The 21,445-nt window shown below is 45.1% G+C and overlaps 1 protein-coding gene and 1 long non-coding RNA gene across 4 annotated transcripts in view; one reads left to right on the top strand and one right to left on the bottom strand.

The window, feature by feature from the left end:
* LOC128890716 (origin recognition complex subunit 2) overlaps positions 1-21,445 on the top strand; it is a 77,747-nt gene that overhangs the window by 22,364 nt on the left and 33,938 nt on the right. The window lies entirely within an intron of this gene.
* Positions 7-1,909, bottom strand: LOC128890955 (uncharacterized). Of its 2 annotated transcripts, none has more exons than XR_008460710.1 (3): positions 1,185-1,909; positions 518-651; positions 7-345 (listed from the first exon to the last, which is right to left on the bottom strand). It is a non-coding gene; the product is annotated as an uncharacterized LOC128890955 (long non-coding RNA). The 2 variants fall into 2 exon arrangements; XR_008460711.1 differs by having other exon boundaries at positions 518-1,294; positions 1,359-1,909.

The following is a 21,445-nucleotide window of genomic DNA, read 5'->3' as shown; positions in this document are numbered from 1 at the left end:
AGCTACGTACAATTTTCCCACGAAGAAGTCACAGAAACTCAAGACTTTATTGCTTTATGAATTTTCGAAAAAATGGAGCACATTTTCCCCGGCGGTTTCCGCAACGACTCCGGCCAACACAGCAGGACAATAGAGCGATTTCATGAACGGCGGTTGCCAAGCATTCGCCGCTGCTCGTATCGTGGCCAGCGCGACTGGTGAAGGTTTATCTCCGTATCTGTTTCGGAGCAACCGCGGCTATTCCACTTATCCTTGGCTGTTTCGCCGTTCTGGCTTTCCTTCTGTTCCACATTAGCCGCCTATGAATACTTCATTGTACACACGGTACGTCTCGTCTGGTCGTACCTAACGAGAAGATAAGGTACGAGATGAGTTCGTCGTGTTCGAGTACAGTGATGTCTCCTTAAATGCACAAATTTCTCTACGATAAATGCACGGAAACCATCGAGTAGTGTAACATGATCCGGGATATCTCGGCGAGACAATACTAATGCAACGATGAAACTCACCGACGTACCCTGGTGTTTTAGCTCCGTCCTCTTCTTTATTCGCTGTCCTTCTTTTTCTACGTTCAAAGCTCTCTACGGAAATCGCGCAAGTTCAGTCCCGCGCGTGCGAATTTAAGGAGACTATTCCGTTTTCCCGATCGAGCTGGTGGCGAATAAAAAATAATTAAGCATCGTGTTAGGCTTTCGTCGCGAGTGTATCGACCGATGGGGACCCGTATCGAGCGCGAGATAACATTTCCGATGCGATGATGTCCTTGGGTGGAAACGTTGGAAGCGTCGAGTGTTCCTGGGGTGTCTAGCTGGGATGGGGACGTTATCGATTCAATTCTGTCGATAGCAGACCGTAAATTATAGCATCGCTAGTGGTACGAATTATGGTTGCGCTATGAATCGTGGTTCCATCGTAAATTATGTAAATTGTTGGCTTGGTCCGCGAGACGATGAGGGTATCGCGCTTGTATTTGGTACCGAGTTTGGTATTCGTCGTTACAGAAGTCTCTCCGTCGAGTATTTTAGTATTCAATTGGTCGAATATCGTCGATATGCGTCGCGTCGCTTCGACTGGTATCTACTGTGTATCATACAGTGACGGTATCGATCGAATATTCTGTACAGGTTCGCTAAAACGCTATCAATATCGAAAGTTGATACCAAGTATATCGATGTACTACTCACCAAGTACTTCCTTATCGAGTTCCTTGAGTACCACCAGTATCTATCGCTTCCGCCTCCATTGTTAACTACCTCTCGTTATATAACGTCGTTATATTATTTCTATCGACCACCTATCCCTCGAAGAAACATTCCCATCTAATAATTGATACCAAGTACTTACCTTTCTACGCTTACCTTTCTCCCTATTAAGTAGCCAGGCGTCGTGTGTACGTACATCATCGATACCCACTCCTATCGATCCCTCATCGTTCAGGATGTCGATCGTGTGCGTATATCCAGCACGTGTGGATGCTCGTGGAGGTTTCACTCGAAAACGAGCGAACGTTATCGCGAAGAAGCCACCAGTGTTACGCCTTCGGACAGAATTTGATGGAACTCGATATCAGCTCGCACCGTAACCTCGAAAACGGAGGCGTGCGTGTACAGCCAAGCCTGTCACGAGGTGGAGGGGAGCCACGTTACACATATTTGAGGTCAGGAGATATAAATAAATGCTAATATCAACAGGCGCTGGCCAGTTTGATATCCAAAGCCTCGTTTCGCTCGCTGCCTTTCAGTACACCTCTGTCGAGCATAGGTCACCGTCCAATTCAGATAACGACGCCGAACGTTTTCATCTAGGATACGCGAACACGAGCGCTCTTAACCCTTCGCGCTCGTGGACGACTCTCAGTCGCCACTAACCTCTCGACTCGAGCGACGACTGGGAGACAACGAAATTACAACGGACGAACGCAATATTACGTCCGTCTATTACGTTTCTAAGCTCTTTATGCATTTTTTCTGTTTTTTTTTTTTCTGTTTTTTTCATTTTGGAAGTGTAAAATACTATACGTTCGAGTTTCAGTTACAGTCGGTCTCACAAGCATTTGTATCATTTATATCTAAATTAATTTATAGATTCGATGTTTCCAAATAAATTTCGTACGAACAAAAGACCAATATCTATTTTACATATTTATAATGAATCATTTATTTGGAAATATCAAACCTGTAATTTAGACAAATTTCTTTCATGGACGTAAAGAGTACGAATATTTCTATTACGTCAAAGCGTAGACAAAAATTCGGTTTTACCGTAATTTCGTCCAAAGATTGAATTCGATTCGAATATCGATAATTTTACGAGTCTTACAATCCTCTCCAATTCCTCTCCAATTCAACTTTTTAATTAAATGCTACATCGGGGGTTGTAACCGGCTGTCGTCCATTACACCTGTAATGTCGGTCGTGCGACGTATTGAGAGCCCACATGCCCACTCGGCAGAGAATTACATACAGGCGTATGTGTGACGACTTATCTGCGTAACCTACTCCACTTGTAACTGTTTGCGAGAACACTTCCTCGTTACACGTGAACGCGCCCACCGTTTTCTATCGATTGGGCTGCTAGCACCACGCGTGTATCTCATCTTCGACTTCGAGGTCTGGTCTCGTTCGACTCCTAGCCGACCGCCTTGCGCGACTCCCTCTATCGACATTTTATTTATATTCGCGGATAACAGACCAACGCATCCGAACGCTCGTTCGCTGGAAAGCGAAACAGTGGATTCGACGCGGACTTTGGAGAATTCTGATGTCGATCAACAAGTTGAGCGCCATGTCACCCATATATGGGCGACAGTACTTCTCACTGTAGAATTAATAAATGAAACTCAAACGTCAAAGGAAATTTACGCGAAACTCGTGAATTTTTATGAACATACGAAAATAAATATCTCGATAGATGTTTGATTCTGTGATCTCCGATGGTCTAAATAATATGAAATCGTGGCAGAAATTTTTCAGAATATTTATCTGACAGTCAACCTGTGTTCACCCTTTGTTTACGGAATTTTTCAAACATTTTTTAAATCTTGCTATCCGACAATTAAAAACGAACTTCGTAGAAGTGGATTCGAAAGTCACGATAGTTTTTGGAAAACTCCCGCCAGTAAATAAAGGGTTGAGCAAAAGATTATTCGTAAATTTGTAGTTTTTGGGGCCAGATTTGTTGGACGTTTTATTTGGATAAACATCTACGATGTGTGATTGCAGTTCGAACTAATTTGCAAGGTACTGGATTCCATTACCAGTGGTAAGACCTTGCACGGTTGAGTACAGTGTACGATTCGATCGATCTGTTGTTCTGTCCCTGACCTAAGACGTATCTAAGTCTAGTTCTACGCGAATTCAAGTTCTAATTTATCGGAGTATTCTCTCAGGCCTCGGGAGGTGTAAAGTAGAAGTCGTTAAGGCTCGTTCGCTCCAACACTGGGGGAAGGTCGCTTTCGAGCTCCATCTTGTTTCTCGTTTTTCTTCAGAAGTCTGAACCAATGCTCGGCAGAAATAGAATTCTCCGTATGATTGCTGATACCATCATCGAGCGTCTCTAAAAGAATTCAGTCTCGATATTTATGACAATAACATCTGGCGTTACAATGTTCGCCTTCAAACCGACGTGCTCGAAAATCCTTGGTAATAGAAAATCGCCACGTGTGTTCCAATTAGCGATGCTTGGAACAGGATTTAGAATAGATCTTGCTCCGTTTTATAGTTTCGTGATACGATCTCGTAAAAAGCTGGTCCCAGAGTAAAGTCTGTTAAGTCACGGAATAAATATACTATGAGCCAAAGAAAAGTTGATTAAATTCAGAGCACACTGGAATCGTCATCTTTATTTCGTAAAAATATTTTATCCAGTTTGGGAAAGGACTCGCGTATTCTCCTTATCGCGTAAGAGGGTTTCCATCGGGACTTCCCAGCCAGATGCGTCGAGGGTTGAATGATTTATTGGGAGACAGCGAACGGCTCTTTATCGCGGCTAGGCTCTTTGTATTAGTCACCTGTTTATTATCTCGGCGGAAATTCATCTCCGTTCCTCTCCTTTTCTTCGTTTTTTCTTCGATCGGGAGCGTAGCGGTATCGACGAACTTTATGCCAGGCGATGCTGGCCTGGTTTCGTTGTTAAGCCGCCTTCTAGATACACAAACTATTAATCTGTTAACCTACCTGCCTGCAATACTGGTTACAATCGCCGTGGTCGTATCGAGCGACCTAGACGTTCGCTCCGCACGTCGATCCAGCCCCGGCTGACAGTTAACGAAATCGTTTCGTCGGCTTTACGACGGTTTTACGACGACGGTCAGCCTAGTCGATGGTGCAAAACGGTGTATCGAGGAGACGCGCAAGAAGCCGAACGGTTTCGTAAAAACGAGTGGTTTGGAAGAATCGTGGCGCTCTTAATCGAGGAGGTCTTCGACTCGAACGCCACGAAAACAGACGTTTTTCGCTGGAAGACTATTAATATAGGAGCAGCCGTGACGAGGCTGGCATTATTTAGAAATCGTCTGCGAAGTGTAGATTGAAAGTTGAGAGATTCGAGAGATATTTGGGTTGTCCGGAAAGTCCATGCCGATTTTTGATAGGTAGTGCAGGTCTGAATGTGTCGAAATGGCTGAAAACAAATAACATATACAGGATGTCCGAAAAATGTTGTAACACCTTGGAAGAGGTGGTTCGGGAGGTGATTTGAAACAACTTTTTCCTTAGCGAAAATGTTGTCCGAGGCTTCGTTGAGGAGATATTAGGAGAAAACATTGACCAATCAGAGCGCGAGGATGCCGGTGGAGCGCCCGCGGTAGGCGTGGCTACGCGCTAGGCGGCCGCGCTCATACGCTATCGCGAGCGCTCCATCGGCATCCTCGCGCTCTGATTGGTCAGTGTTTTCCGTTAATATCTCCTCGACGAAGCCTCGGACAACATTTTCGCTAAGGAAAAAGTTGTTTCAAATCACCTCCCGAACCACCCCTTTCAACGACTTCCAACATTTTTGAACACCCTGTATATGTACATCCCTTGAAAGGTGGAAAGGTTGTGGAACAAAATGGTGCCCATGTAATTCAATAAATGTACATATAAATAAATGTATATCTCGATTCAAATGTGCGTTTGTAGTTTTCTTAAAAATTGGCACGAACTTTCTGGACAACCTAATAAATCGTAGATGGTTCGACCGATATAGCTGAGCGATCCCCTTTGTCGAGGTTTACGTCACGCCTGCGACACGAGACGAACCGGAGAGGCGCAACTGGAACAGAACCGTATTCACGAGCGTTGGCTTCGTCGGGGCAGAGGTTGGGAATCGTTTCCTACGAACAAAAGCCGGCTGATTCATCGGACCGGTTACCGGGTTAACGCGGGAAGGATTTGCATGCCAGGTCACAATAATAGGCGAAAAGTTTATCAGATCGGTCCCGAGCAACGACGGAGACAGTTCCTGTCGGAACAAGAACAGCCCACGACCGATGGAACGCGCGTACGATGGTACGCCTGGAACGGCAGTGGGGGGAGCACTATCTTCATTCCGCTGTGTCCCTCCCACTGAGAGACGTTGCTCTCGATAGAACGAGAACGCAGGTGACGGGTCACCGCCAGGCTATTTACCTACTTTAACCTACCTCGCACCTACTTCACCCGTTGACCTAAAGCGGAGCTCCCTCCTCGTCCTTTCGAATCGCATTAGTCCCCTTCCTCGACTCCAAGGGTTCAGAAATTTCATACACTCAATTTGTCGTTTTTAACCGTTCGCGCTGCGAGTTTCAGCGTGTCTTTGACATCGAGTCAAAATATGTCCCGCAGTTTTCGTGCGTTCTTGCAAGAATTGCTTAGCAGTCAAACGGTTAAACTCCTGTTAATGCTAATCGCAAACCTTCCGAAACCTTTCTTTCTTTCTTTCTTTCTCTCTCTCTCTCTCTCTCTCTCTCTCTCTCTCTCTCTCTCTCGCTGTTCCTATTTATGAGAGAGCACGAGGCTCTCCCACCACACATATTACCCAACATACATACAGTCCCTATACAGTCGCTTACACATTCTTAATAAGTTTCGATTTTTAATGAATTATGTAATCACCCTCGTTATCAACAGCCTGTTGCCATATAGTGTGCAAACTTTCAATGCCAGATCGTTAAAAGTAAATGAACTGACGAATGATCAACAAATATTGAGATTCGCAGAAACGACATTACTTTCCAGTCCATCTAATACTTTGCGAGAAATGTAACGGTTTTAATTAATTATTAAAGGATGACTTTTGTAACCTCACTTGTAAATGGAACTTGATTAACGACAGCTCGCAGCGAGAGTATCTTTGATTCTCTCCTATCCTCCATCGATCACTCTCCATTCGCTAGAGCGAAAATGTAAAGTCGAGGGTACCGTTTCAACGCGTTGATAAGGGGAACACGCGAGCGCGGTGTGTCCCAGGCTTCGTTAGGGGGACGCCAATTAGGCGTTATCACCGGACTCGTGGCACGATTGAATTATTTCCTCGAAGCTGACGATCGTGCTAGATGCAACGCTCGCGATACCATCTCGAAACTCACTGGCTCGTCCAGGGTTACCAACCTCTTTTCCAGTACTCTTTCTTTTCACTTATCGTCGAATCGAAATCGCTTTACTATTCCACAGATTTTTACTTTGACGTAATTACTTTTTTCTTTTATGCAAGTTTATCGCAAAAGTAGTTACCTCGTTAGTGATACTTGTTAGCGACTTTAGTCTTTGCAGTTTATTGATTGCGGATTAAAGTCATTTATTTAGGGTTCTATATTTATGTTAGCAGAAGTTGTGTACAAATATTAGGTTGTCCCATGAGTTCGTGCCGAACACTGTGTCGAAATTTAATAAAAAAACCACAGAAATTTTCTAGTAACGGTATAATGACTATCTGCGACAGGTGAGAAACTATTGTGAAATGGCACGAACATTTAGGACGACTTATAAATACAGAAAATATACGGGTGTATACAAATATAAATACAGAAAATCCTAATGTTTCAGAGATTTTTCTTTTATATACGTTTATTGCAAAAGTGATCGGCTGGTCCAAATTTGTGGTTCAATTTAATCTTCGTTTAATGATTCCGAGAAGCTAAGCAATCCAAACAAAATTTCGTTCAGTTATTCACCGCGTTCCGAGAAAAAGTATAGGCACTCTTATCCGTAGAAACGTTAGCCAGAACAATTATTAGTTTGCCGCGGAGCCAAAAATGATCGTTTCACCACGGAGTAACCGTCTTTTCTCGCGATCCAAGGATGGCGAGCCTAGTTCCTCGCAACTGTCGAGAGCGATTCGCGTTTCTTGCGATGGAAAGGTGGCAGCGAAAAACTCGTCCCCTTCGGAGCACCTCGACTTGGCGCGATAATCAGCTTTAATCGGGTTCGGCGTGAAACGGATGAAATATCGACTAAATATAACCGGGGCCAGGAACCAGGTGGAAAAAGAGGGGCAACCAGAGACGGCGGGAGCCTCGTGCCGCGAATGTAGGACATCGCCTCGTCTTCGAAAAGATATACTAACAGCGGGAGAGGGACCCGATTACGTTGCTGTTAACGCCGTTGATTCTCTATGGGTCGCGATCAAACGCGTTCGTTTGTTCTCTTTACGGTTTCAGACGGTGTCGACACCCGTACGCTGGCCTCACTCCTCGCCAGAAGTAATTTCGGTCTCTCGCGAGAAACTTTCGCCGTGTCTCGTTCTTTCTTTTCTCCCCTCCCCGTACTTAGTCATTTCTGCGCGCGAACCACGACAAACGCACGAGCGGAGTCGCCTCTCGAACGATACCCAACCCGATCGATTCCGCGAGATAAACACCACGGAGAACTGATTTAAGGAGAATACTTTTCCCCTCCTCTATTGTTTAGAATAATCGGTCGTCCTCCGATTTCTCTTTTCGCGTACGGTTCGAGCCACCGCGACGCCGTTGCACGAAGTTTCGGGCTGCGCGAACTTTCACCTCCGGAAAACACTTTCCCCTAGGAAACCTCGTACGAAGACACGCCCATCGAGGCTTTTCCGACCCGCGACGCCCACGTTTTCACGCGAAACGCGTCGATAACGATCCCTCCGGTGCGATTTGGCTGAATATTCAACAGGAAAGCGGCTCGGGACGGGAAAGGAAATCGGGGAAAATCGCTCGCGAGCCGCTGGGTAGATACGTGCCGTTACGAAAGTCGGATAAGTTTCGTGGAAAATGGAGTTCAACGTGGGCGACAGGACCTTTTTCCTAAGGAATTCAATAAATTAATCCTAAAGATGAAATCTTAACGAAAATAGCATAGGATTCGTGAATCTCGCGAAATTGTAAAAATTAGGTTGTCCCATAAGTTGTTCCCGGGTCCTTGTTTAAATTCAACAAAAGTGAATTTCGTACGTATAGAAATATTAATACAGAATAATCCTAACTTTGACGATCACTCGTAAAGATTCTCACGGGTCTAGCGAGGACCAGCGAGGACGTCGCTGGTATCGATAAGAGCGCGAGCGTTTTAATTGAAGAGAAAACTCGTGGAAATGGCGCTCACGGAGCTCCGCCGCGGGAGTCATTGTGTTTTGCGCACGGGAAGGTCCTTGAAATGTCGGCGACGATTCAGAGAACTAGTTCAATTAGAGAAAACCGCGGAAAAGGAGATATCTCGACTGGCGCATCGAGGTATGAGGGTTTCGGGGGCAACCCAGCGTCGTCGGCCCGTGAAAGAGCGGGAGCCTCGTGAAATCGGCGACCTTCTCTCGTCCAGTTGAAACCTTCTCCGTGATAGGCATCTTCTCGGCCGCGACCCACTGCTGGTTACGCCCCTGGGCCACTTCGAGGATACGCCGGATGAGCTCCAGGGGCTTCTCGATACTATTTTCCCCAGATCTTGCCGCATTTTTAGCTGGCGGGAAATTGAAATCGATCGAGATGAGCAGATAAGTACGGGAGGCAGGTTTTTTTTTTGGACTTTTGGAGTTCGGAGATCGACCATTTTTGATTCGGCTAAAATTTTTTTTTTATATCATAGGGCCTTTTTGTGAATTTTTGTAGAGAATACCTTTTTGTGAATTTTTGTAGATTTTTGTACCGAGCCAAAAAAAAAAACGTTACGAATTTTTCAAAAATAACGTCGATTTTCTCGAACAGTTACAGCTCTGCCAAAAATCGATCGAATTAGACTTTGTTTTTCGAAAGGTGCGTTTTTGTGTGAACTTTACGAAAAAAAATACAAATAAAAATATTTGAATTCTTCTATAAAATTAATTGATTTTTTCGGTAAAAGACTTAAATGTTTCAAATTTCGACGCTTTTGATCTTTTTCTTGATTTCCACCAAAAAAAAACAGAGAAATAATTCAGACTTGAATCGAAGTATATCGTATTTTCTAAAGCTATACGTATATTATTCTTATTTCATGTATGGTCTCCTTTTCTGCGAAAGAATTTTAGGCGCGACATCCGAAGTACGACAACTGTGATCATTATGTACGGTGTTGATTGCGCGAGGAAACGCGTCATAAACCAAACGGGTTAGGGGAAGATCCCGAGATACGGTGAACGCGTTAATGCGCCAGCTGCTAAGCGTTTCAGCGGGATCGTTCATGCCGTATGTGTAAATCCGACTGGATCCACCGTTCTCCCCGTCTGCCGGCCGGAAAATATTTACGTGACGCGCCAAACGATTTACGAAGTTGTTCGCGAAGAAATGTTTCTTTTTCCTGCTTCTTCTTCCCCGGCAGCGAAAAAGCAATCGAGCCACCGAGCAGTCGCGAGCCGTTTCTTCCGCGGCAGCTGACGTAGCCGTAATCCCGTTCCCGAGCTGGAAAAGAGCATCAAACGCATCGCGGTCTGTAAATTCTGGTCGGACTTGTTTCGCGTGTTCTCGCTGGGGGTCAAACGGAGATTCAGATATCATCTACGAGCATCGTGGAAAAACGAGGCTGCGTGGCTGATACATCTGGTTCCTATCCGGACCCGATCGGTTTATCCGAGGCTGCGATAACGGGAGACAGTAGACACGGACGATATTTACGATTGGAACAAAAGAAACGCGACCGTGGATTAGAATGGGGATCTATCGCCGCCTGGTTCCGTTTCGACGTGATTTACATCTGGTCGGGTCGAGTTTAACGCGTTGCTGAAACTCGTGAAAATTTAACGAACTTGAGATTTACGAAGAAACAAATTTATTTCCGTCAGCGTCTTATATTTGGAATTGATTTTCGTAGTTTCTTAATGTTACAATTGTATCTTTATAAACTTTATTTTCTCACAGGTTACAACATATATAAGAATGGTAGAGGAAAGATGTCCGAAATTCACGACGACCCGTACCGCTTGACTTATTTTGTCGGACCGAGGTTCGTCACTTTCTGTCCCTGCAAAAGACCCCAAAACCCCTCTTTCTGCTTTAAGGAAAAACAGAACCTTTTCCTCAAGACCCGAAAGTGGCAATCGTTGCGTTCCATCACTTAATGAAAAGTCCTGTCACCCATTTTTGTGTTAATTTAAGTTTCGAGTCGAAACTTGGGGGATGTTTGGATCGATGGAAAAGGTCCTCAAGGGGTTAGATTCCTTTTTTTTTTTTTATTATACGTTCACGTCGAGTCTGATTCTAGTTCAAAGCAATCCTACAATCTTCCATTCGCTGTACCAATGCTTGATATCTAAAAAAATCGCGTATCAGGACTCTCGAGTGTCCAAGGATCCCAACATAACAAATCCTGAAGTTACGGTCACCCCACTAGCCCATGGCCAAGAGGCTTCCATCGCGCAGAGGAAAACCTACATTCGTGCCCAGCAAGGCTATCACTTAACAGACCACTCGTACCTGACCGAAGTAGATCGTTATATTTGTCCCTCCGAGACCTGCTCCTCCCGCGCCAGCGATTCCCAGACGCCGCAGCGACTTCCTCGGTCGTCTCGGTCCGCAACCTTTTCTCCCCGTGGCCAAAAGGAGCCTCGGCGCACGGGTCGTTGCATAGGCGCGAGAAAAAGGACTCGCCAACCGAAAGGTCCGCGAAGCAGCTCGAGGAGTCGAGCGTAGCGACGAGTCAGACGTGCCGAGGCTATGACCGCGTTTCTTGGCGGGCAAAGTGGCACGCGCCTACCTGCCCTCTCTCAGCGGCTCTTCCCCGCTCCCCAGATCCCCGTCTACACTACCGCTCAAAAGTATCCGGACGCTTCCTTTTATTTGAAAAAACGTGAGTACTTAGAATATTCTACGAAAGGTATTTAGAACGCTTACATAAATTAATATTGTTATCTTTTTTTGAGGTGTCATAGCATAATATTAGGGTGAACCAAAAGTTCGTGCGTCTTTCACGTTGTTTCAGTTTGTGCAATTTTGTATATATCGTTATATAGCTTCTGACAAGTAGGTGCTGACCTGTACGGTTTTTTTATAAATAAAATACACTTTAATTGTCCTCCTTCTAGACACAAACTCAGTATATTTCTTAAATTATAGTCAATCGCAATTGATCACGCTCGACACGACTAGCAATCTCACACCTTACGAACGATCTCGTAATCTCTCTCTGTCTTCTCCTCTCTCGCTATTTCTATTTCTATTCCTATTTATGAGAGAGCACGAGACTCTCCCACCACACGTATTACCCACGAACTTATACATACAGTCCTTATACAGTCGCTTACAAGCTCCTTCATATTTAACTATCACCAACGTTTATTTATCGATCGTTTAATTTTTGTTCGTTTTGATAAAATCATGGACGATTCTGTGATTCGAGTGCTTTTACGTCGCTACTGGAAGCAAGAGTTTAAAAAACTACCGAAGCAGCGAAGAAAATCTTACATTCGGTAACTTTAAACTCTTCCTTCCACTAGTGATGTAAAAGTACTCGAATAATACTTTTGAGCGACAGTGTATGTCCTCTCCTCCCCTCTCCCTCACTCTCGAATCGCGTCATCTGCCACCTCTCGATCAAATAGGCCGCACTCGATCCCTCCGTCGTCGTCGCCGGCGCACGCGGAATCGCCGCGTTCCTCGTTTGCGTTTGTCGCCGCCTTTTTTCCCTCCACCTCCGCCTCCCGTCGCGCTAGGCACACGTGGATCTTCACTTTCCCCGTTCCGCGATTCCCCGGAAGTACTCGCACGCCGCTTGTCCTTTTAACCGCGCTTCCTGCGGCTGGCCACGTGCCCGAGTCCGCGCTCAGCGCGGGACGGATGTCTTTCAGCCGATTAGGTGGGCCTGAGAGGGCATTGCGGGGGTTCAAAAAATTCTCAGGGAGGAGGAATATATAGTCGAACGTTCGGATTAAAGTTTGGAATTTGTTGTGCTTACGATTTTTTTCTTCTGAATAATTCTAGAATAATTCTAGAATAATTCTAGAGATACAGATGCAATTTTTGATGTCAACAGTAAACCTACAAATATTCATTCGTAACTATTTCTTTCCATAAAGGACAAATGCAAATTAGTCTTAAAGACATTTTTCCCAATTAAATGCAACTATATTTTACCAATCCGCACTAATTCCATTTTTCGAGACGACACTTGGAGAACAATCCAAGAGAAACGTTCGAATGAGAACCAATTTTCTTTGGACGTTCAGTTCGTCACGGATCGCGTAGCGTCTGGTAAGTAACGGGGAGCGATAAAGAAGGCGCTGGTGCATTGTTCTTTAATTTTCGCTCGGCGATAATGAAAACGAAGCGTTCCCGTGTAGCCAGTCGGTGATTTACGAGCGATCTTGGTACGCTTCGCGATGGTATTTGCGAGCCATGCAGATACGGAGCGCGCCGTTTAGAAACAGGGTCGCATCACTTGAGAAACTCTTCCTCTTTCTCTCTTCCATCCATCTATCTCTCTAATGCCTTGCTTGCGTTCCTCGCCGCCCCCGTCCCTCCCCTCTTCCTCGTACTCATTATCACGATTTTCCATTACCCTCGTTCGAATTTCCAAGTTGGACGCCGCGTTACACATTTTACCCTTATTACCGTCACTTTTCAACATTTTGCGCCGCGAAAATTTGAGTAGCTTCGAGTAGTGCCTGGAGAAGAAACGAAAGTAGCCGAACGCGTTTATTTACGTCCTCGAGTAAAAGGTATTGGCTTAACCTTTTCGGAATCCATTTAGGAACTATTAAATCACGGTTGACTAGAAATAAAAACCAAGAACAGTTGAATTTCACAAAAACCTTTATTTGTAAGTTCCTGTTTTTGTAAAAATAAATATAAGACACGTGTATACAACTGTATTATAAGGCTATAATTTTGTGAAGAAAAAGAGGGGTATACCCGTGCACTTTAATAAAAAAAAAAAAAAAAAAAATAACGAACAATTAATGACAGACAATCAAGCTCATACATCATGAAACGAAGACGTATTCAATTAACGGCGACCGAGCTAATGTCTCCTATCTGCGAGTATAATTTTTCAATAATATTTCCTATCTCGACGATTAGCATGGAAGTAGCATGGAAGCCCACAGGTGAGCGTGGGTCGCGGAGATAACCCGTGGGCTCGCCATTCGCGACGCGTGATTGATCGCTGCCAATATCCCGGATTGTGCAAGTGCCTGTTCCCCGATTGAAAGACGCATGTACCGACATGTTTTATTAGCTCGTAAACGTCATTGTCCGCGCTTCGTGAAAAGTAAGTCGAAGCAAGTGATTTATCAGGTTCCTCGACCACTGATGAAGCTTGATGCTCCGATTTGAAAGGAAGAGAATTAACCAAACGAGAAACAAATATTGTTCATACGGAAGCTAAATTAACCCGAGGCTCCGTATCGCGTACAACTTTAAGACGTGTTCCACGTGTGATAATATTTGTTATACGTTTGTGTTAATATTTCTTTGACGGTATTTGTCAACGTGGACTCTGTGGCGACGAAATGAACGGAGACAGGCGAAAAGAATCGAAACTGTCTGGGTAGAAACGGTGTGACGTGAACGCACTTGCGCGAAGGTGACCTAGAAGTGAAATCATTAAAGAGCTAACAGTCATCGAAAACAAGACGGTTCCATCCGTCCGATTGGACCGTCAAGAGCAACGTCAACGTCGACGTTAATGTCAAAGTCAACGTCGCGGCAAGTGCTGGCGTTAAAAGACGTCTGAAATGGCTCTATAAAAAGTAACAGACCGACCTCGAGATTTCAGTGGTCACAGTTTAGCACTCCGGCGCTGTGTTGGAACGCCATCGAAATGTCCTTCGGCTCGTTTCACGACGAATCGGTCATATCTCGCGATCCGTGGCGGGGAACTTATTGAAATTTATGTACGAGCTAGCTCACGGATAATTATGGGGGGTTTAAGTCATCGCTTCGAGGGAGCGAAGACAGCTCGTTTCATGTTTGCTCGACAAGTACAGAGCGTCGAACTTGACGATCGGAATGGCCAGTAGTCGACGAGGTTTATCGTTGTCTCGCTACCTGGTGCCCTTTTTTCGTCCGCGAAACACGTGTTCAACGCTCCACGGAGATTATCGCAATCTCCGGGGTCGTAACACGACGAACTTTCCTTTCGAAGCGGGCAGAGCACGGGGCCAGGAAGAGGGAGACAGAGCCCTTCTCGTTTCCCTCGTCCTGAAATTGATTCGACGTTAGAAGTTTCGTGTGCCGGAGCACGCTGCAATGCGCGATCGAGCAAACATTCTAATTTCGCCTAGTTCTCTCGGCCGGTTAGCTCGCCTACTTGCGTTAGAACAGCGACTGGCCTGAACCGTGTCGGCAATATAGGATTACACTGGTCGCCACGCTGGCTTTCTATAACCCTTACGCTGTTTTAATTGCTTTGGTGTTACTCGATAAATTTCAATAATATATATATATATAGTTTCCATTTTCTTACTCGGATCGATCTTTCTTGGATTTATCTCTCCGTTGTTCGTACATTTTAATTTCTTGGTCGCTTTGTTTTCTAACTGGAGCCCGCAAGAGTGGATCAGAGAAATCACGCGATGAATTATCCAAGAGGCAACAATCGTCCTCGTTTAAACGACAGGAACGCAGATGCGTGGCGCCCGGCAACTCGCGACAACGAGAAATGAATATGCAGCTCGGAAATGTACGGTTCGAATAAAAATGAAAAAAGAAAGAAAAGCATTTTCCATGGAATCTGATACTCCGTCGACGTCGAGAGACTCCGGTAACGATCAGATCGGCCTCGATTCGCGGAGTACGAAAATCCGCCGCGGAATACCCGCCTCCTTGGTAAAAATATCGCGGAAAGCGTCCCTCGGAATACGAATGAAAGGATACGGCTACAAAAGCCGTCCCCATGGTTCCCTCGCGGCACGAAAATCGATGCTAACTTCGCTGCGAAACTTTCGGTCGGAAGTATTCCAGCGAGGATGCTCCGAGCGTCAGCCAACGCCGAGGACAAGCACCTCTAGCGATACTAGGAAGACGTTTTCCGGGTTGTTTGTTTCGTTTATCGGTATTGTTTGCGAAACAAACGGGAAAACCAGGTCGGACAACAACCGCAGAAATATCATTGGGAAATTCGTAATAATTAGGGATGATGGTGTTGCTCGATATTTAGGGCGCGACAGATATTTGTCGAGCTACTCGAGTGTCATTTGATGTTCGTTTGTTTGATCGAATAATCTGCTTGAGATTAAAGGGATCAAATGGATTTGCTTGGATCGACTGTTAAACAGATCATTATTTTATAATGGAGGTGATAGAAGATGGATGATATGGTGTAGAGTAATCGGATAAGAAGGGCTATGGGAATGGGATTAACGACCGCTCTACTGCATGAATTTTTCTCTATCTTAGGAAAAAGCGACGATGATGGTTTTCTCCACGGAACTCATATACCCATGATCTGGTCTCATTTCAACTAGACAAATGCCAGGAATATCATGGTAAAAGTTTTACAACGAAGAAGTAAATTATATAAAAGTTTCACCGTCGCATGAAATTGTCTCACGAAGCTCTAGTCGGCAACAACAGAAAATATACGATCATGTAAACACCGCTCGGCGATCGAACTTTCTAGACCCTTCAAGAGGTATACTCCCCAGTAGTGGGGACGATTTCTGTGCAGTTATCGTAGACAAATTCGCGCTCCGATTGGTCGGGCTTTTCCGTTAATATCTCCTTAACGAAGCCTCGGACGACATTTTCGCTAAGGAAAAAATTGTTTCAAATCACCCTCCGAGCATTTCAAGGACCTCCGACATTTTCGGGAAACCCTGTACACCCATATTTGGTTAAGCGCTGGATTTAAACGGCCATCTACGTTTAGCACCATCCAAGGGTCGACGAAAAATTCATAAGCGCGATCAGGTTCGCGGCTAGGCCACACCTTGAGGTCAGACTGAATTAAACTCCGCGAGACCCAGTCGCGAATAAATTTTTCAGCGCGACCCTGGAGGACGTATTTACGAATATATCGTCGTGGACTTAAATGCCAGCTGCTTTCCCGGAGACGTCTAGCCTCGACGGTTTATTACGAAACCCGTCGTTAACGTAACAGTAACTAAGTATCGTTGCCCGAATGCCGTCACGAGTCATAAAAATTCCCCGAATGGGAGTTCGTGGCGTGATACAGACGCCGACTCTCGAGTCTCCGTTGCAAGGATCTTGTCTCGAGCGGGTCGACCGGTTGAAAGCTTCGAATCGCACGTTTATGATATCCGTAGGAGGAATGTTCGATTAGGGAGGAGGTGGGTCATGAAAATTAGGAACGGGAGCGAGGTTACTTCGGGAGATGTACGTTCTTCGGTGGCAGGATTCTTGTAAACAGGACTCGAGATACTGGATCGTTTGGAAAATAATTTTGTCTCTTTGTTTCTAAAAGATACGAAAAATTTAATAAAAAAATATTTGATTGAATTGTATATCGACCCTTTGAGTCCAACTCCTTTGTCCACCTTTCATCAAATGACACCTTTGTGGTACCAATAAAATCTGATCCGAATGATTCGTCGCGTCATCATTGAAAGTAGACATTTTTCTATGTATAAAAGAATTGTACAAACTGGAACAAGTAACAATGGAACGCGCGAGATCGGTAGCAGGCAATTTCCTGAAAATTGATGCCATCGCGCTGAATTGACGCGTTGAGCGTTACAATCGTTCCCGATTAACGCCTAAAAACAGCTACACAGTCGTTATCCGTACAGATCTCGTAGCTACGTACAAAAGGCTCGTTGTGACGAGACAGGACTTCGTCTCGGTCCACTTATCGCGTGGCGAAGTCACAAACACATTCTACTTGCGATTTGGAGCACACGTAGGTACATACATCCCGAACGGCTGAAAACTGTTATGTTTAATCGGCTGCAATTACCGGGTCGTCGGGTTTCGAGGTGCTCGAGCGCGATTGTAGAACGACGTTCTTTCATCTTTTTTTGTTTTTTTTTTTTTTTTGTTTGTTTTTTCGTTCTGTTAGAGACGATACTCGTCAAAGCGATGCTCGTTGTGCCAGGATTAGTTCGAAATTAAAAGGAGGATAGCGGATCGGCAATCTTTATATACTTTTACATCACTAATTTTATTATTCTTTTATATTAACAGATACGTAAAGATCATTAATACTATACTATAGATCAGTCATCCATTTCATGTATTCATTAATTTGTAAATTTTTTTTCCCCTCCATTTTGTGTAATTCCTTCAGCTTTCTTGTTGCTCAACATTTTACTAAATTCTACGATTAATTTCCGTTGGTAAATTAATATTCGCATACGATCGTAAAACAGCCACCCAAGCCCGAAAGCCGACGGATCGATTTCAAAATGCGCTTTCAAAGATGGTTCCAATAAGCGCGAGCACGGCGCAACGCGCGACGACGTTGCACAATTTCGCGATTCTAGAACGCGAACGTAACCTCGCGGGAGAACGCTCCGAAGACGATTCGCGACCTAACCTAAAATTCACGCGCCTCCGAAAAAAAGAATGTAGAACACAGCCACTCGCGCAACAACGCGATTCCCGCGATCGCGCGCCGGTTTGCCAACGGACGGCTCCGTCTGCGCAACAATCGACGTCGAAACGTGTAATCAGCACTTTTTCTTTTTTCTCTTCTTTCGCAGCCCCCGTTGCAACGATCGGCGGAATTTCTAGAAATGTCGAGCCGTCGTTTTTAGGCTGGCGTAAAATGGCCCGGAATCCATGCCAAGAATCATTGGACGGTTTCAGCGTGAAAATGTAGGAAATTAGAGAAGGAACGGTGAGCTATCGTTGCCTTTGTTCTTTTTTTATTTATCTCGGAGGCGTTCAAAGCCGTGGTGACATTTTAGGTGCGCGAAGGGCGTTGCGGAGTAAAATGGCACTCGTGTAGGAAGCGTACGAAATCGTTGAGCTATTATAGAGTTATTATAAGAGAGGTAAATGCGAGGAGTATTTTTAGTTCAGTATTTTTATTTGGAATATCGTATTCCAGTCCAACCAGTATATTTACGACAGGAAAGATTTCCTTCCAAAGATTTTCCCAAGCGTCCCGTGATGCCCGGCGGCCACGACCGCGACGTATTATGTTAAAGTGGAGCGTAAACATCGGATCCTGAACAGGTTGGTCCGTTCCACTCGATTTTTCCGAACTCCGACGTTTAATATCGCGGCTCGTTCGCCCCGGGAAAAATATGGCGCGCGGCTTGCAACATTCCCAGCGGCTTTCACGGGGAGCTAACGCGAAAAGCTTTCGAAAGAATTTGGTAACGACTCGGAACGCTGTATCGCGGTTTTGGTTGGGAAACCTGCGAGAAAAGGTAGAACGAATCGAGGCCGTGAGCCGCCGAGACCGTGTCCCTTATCGCGCGTGGAAATTCTACCGCGAAACCGTGTTTTCACTTTGCTTTCTTGGTCGAGTAGAAAACAAGATCGTGTTCCCCGCGGTGCGGTATCGGCGACGAAATTTTCGAGTGCGGTGCAGCTTTGAAGGGGGCTGGGAGGGGTGGTGAGTAGGAGGTGGGGAGGGGAGTGGCGGGGGAGTTGTGCAACATTTCCACGTACTTTCGCTGGGAAGCGAGAGGAAAATGTGAAAAACCTTCGAAGCGTCTGGTAATTGGTTGAATAAGTGGAACACACTGCGCGCGAACGCGCGTTCTCGTCGAATTTGAGGCCACTTGACGTCTCGCGGATTTTGGCGGGAAGAGGACGCGATCGTTTCGACGGACGATGCGGTCCGATATCAGAATCGGATCGGTGTGCTGGAAAATGTTAACTTTTAGGTAGCCACGGAAGTTTTAGCGAGACGTTGCCTTTCAGGGTATGCTTGCAAAATACTGTGAGTCATCGAAGCCTCGATATTAGTTGTGCTCTTTCGTTTAACGCGAGGTCGACGCATAATTATTATTATAGTACGAGTGTTCTTGAGAATTCGTATTTTTACGGATTTAAATGAACGTGTGTGTTATCATTGATGATATTGTCGTTTTATATATTTGTTGATCGATCGCCATTCGATATCACCGATATCATTTTACGTATTTTTGCATTTATACACGTCTTCGTACGTTTTCTCGTATATTCATTTCCATAAACTCGCATAGATGCATAAACGTCCCCAGGTTGCTTATTACGCGTGTGTCCTTGTGTTCGACGAGAGGAGGAGCAAAACTAATCCATCAACAAAATTAATTCTCTATTAAAATCATTGTTTACCAACAAACCACCAAAGTCAGTTGATATTAACAACTGAATGAATACTCGAACGAATACTCCGAACGAATACTCGATTATTAAATATCGTTAGTAATCGTGTAACTTAGGGAGAAGTTTGAAGTCTACGAATGAAATCGGCCAACTTTTAGTATCGAGCACCGCCATGCTTGAGAACGGCACGATCTCGAAAGGTTTCCAGAAGCGTAAGAATCCCCTCGGTCGATCGACGGATTATCCTGCCAGCATCCCGACGCTGTTACAAGATCGACGAGCCATAAAATCAAATTAATTGTACAATCACGCGTCTCCAACGCTCCGTACGGTGTACGCGCGCAACGCGTGGGTGCAATTCACGCTCGTGAGCGCGCGCGTGTGGGTGTGGTCTGTTGTGTTACGTGACCTCGTCGTTGTCGTACGGCTGAATAGGCTCGTCAATGGCTCGTTTCATTGAATTAAATAGGCCATTCGTGCATGAACATAATTACTCCCACCCGACGGGGAGGAAAAGAAAAATTGCAAAGCACCGCTGGAAGGCGGATTCGTCGCTGATTCTCGTGATTTATTTTCTGGAAGAGGATTCTCTGCGTCATCTATGCTCGCTGATATTAAACACTAAATTTATCGCACTTGGTCAAATGACCTTTTTCCAACTTTTATATATTCGGTTCTTATATACGGTATATAAATGATGTTGCAATTGCTTCGTGCATCGTTCAATTTAGTACAACGCGAAATATTTTCGCGTACAATTGAAAAAAGTCGGGACTAGTCAATCGTTCGATCGGTTTAGTGGTAATTTTAAATAGTCCACGACACGGTTAACGAATTCAACGAGGTAAACACATTGATTAAAAGGTGTTTTCTGTTAACAGACTCTCGGTCGATATTAACTAAATATTTCAATCCGAAGCTCGGCTCCTCTTCGATTCACGCAATGGCATAACCAAAAATAGAAACTTCAATCGTAAAGGTCTTCGGTGCTTCCTCGTTCAAAAATCGCCTCCCGTTAGCCCTAGAAATTCGAGTTTCATTGTTACGAAAGCCCATTTAAATAATCCAGAAGCCATCGGGGAAGTTGGCTTGTTAAAATTGTTCCGAGTCTCCAGGGATTCGTCGTTGGCTGTACGCGTCACTGATGAACCATTTAGAACGACTGACGTTTCCCTGGTTAAACGTCTCGAGCGACCTTGACCTATGCAACACATCGAAATATGTACCTTAAGCGTCACAAAATTGGGTTGCCTACTCTCAACTCTCGACCTTTTTTCGTAACCCTCCTGCCTCCCTCTCGGCTCCTCTCCGCCCCTCCCCCTCCCTTCTCCCCACCTTCTTCGCCGTCGTGCCGCTCATCTGGCTGCTCCTCTTTCTCTCATTTTCTCGCGGAGGTGCAATGCAGGGGCTCGTAAGGAGAACGGAAAGCAAAGCGGAGCATCGTGTTTATGTAGGTAGGTAGGTTGCACGCCGAAGTCTCCGCGAACGATCTCTTGACGAACTCGCTCCGACCGACATGCACGCGAACAAGCGACCGTCCACGTTTCGCGAGATGCGTCTCCCTTCTACGAGAAGAGCGGATTTGAAATAGTAGATCAGTGTTTGAGTATTAGTCTGAATATTCGAGTACCAGGGACGGACTTGGAGTAGGTTGCTTGGTATTTGAATGTTAGTGGTCGATATTTGACGATGCGGGTGCTAGGGATGGACTTTGAGTAGATACCTCGGTGTTCGAGTAGATTTCTATTCGAATACTTGATGTAGTATTCAAATATTGAGGATGAGCCTCGAGCGGGTACTTTATATTCGAATATTTGACGACTCGAATGGTAGAGATAGGCTTCGAGTGGTACCTCCATATTTGAGTAGACTACTGCTCGAATACTTCGACGA

This window comes from Hylaeus anthracinus, unplaced genomic scaffold, assembly GCF_026225885.1.
Source record: "Hylaeus anthracinus isolate JK02 unplaced genomic scaffold, UHH_iyHylAnth1.0_haploid 0, whole genome shotgun sequence".
NCBI lineage: Eukaryota > Metazoa > Arthropoda > Insecta > Hymenoptera > Colletidae > Hylaeus > Hylaeus anthracinus.
The sequence above is the reverse complement of the archived record's forward strand: the minus strand, read 5'-3'. Positions and strand labels throughout refer to the sequence as shown.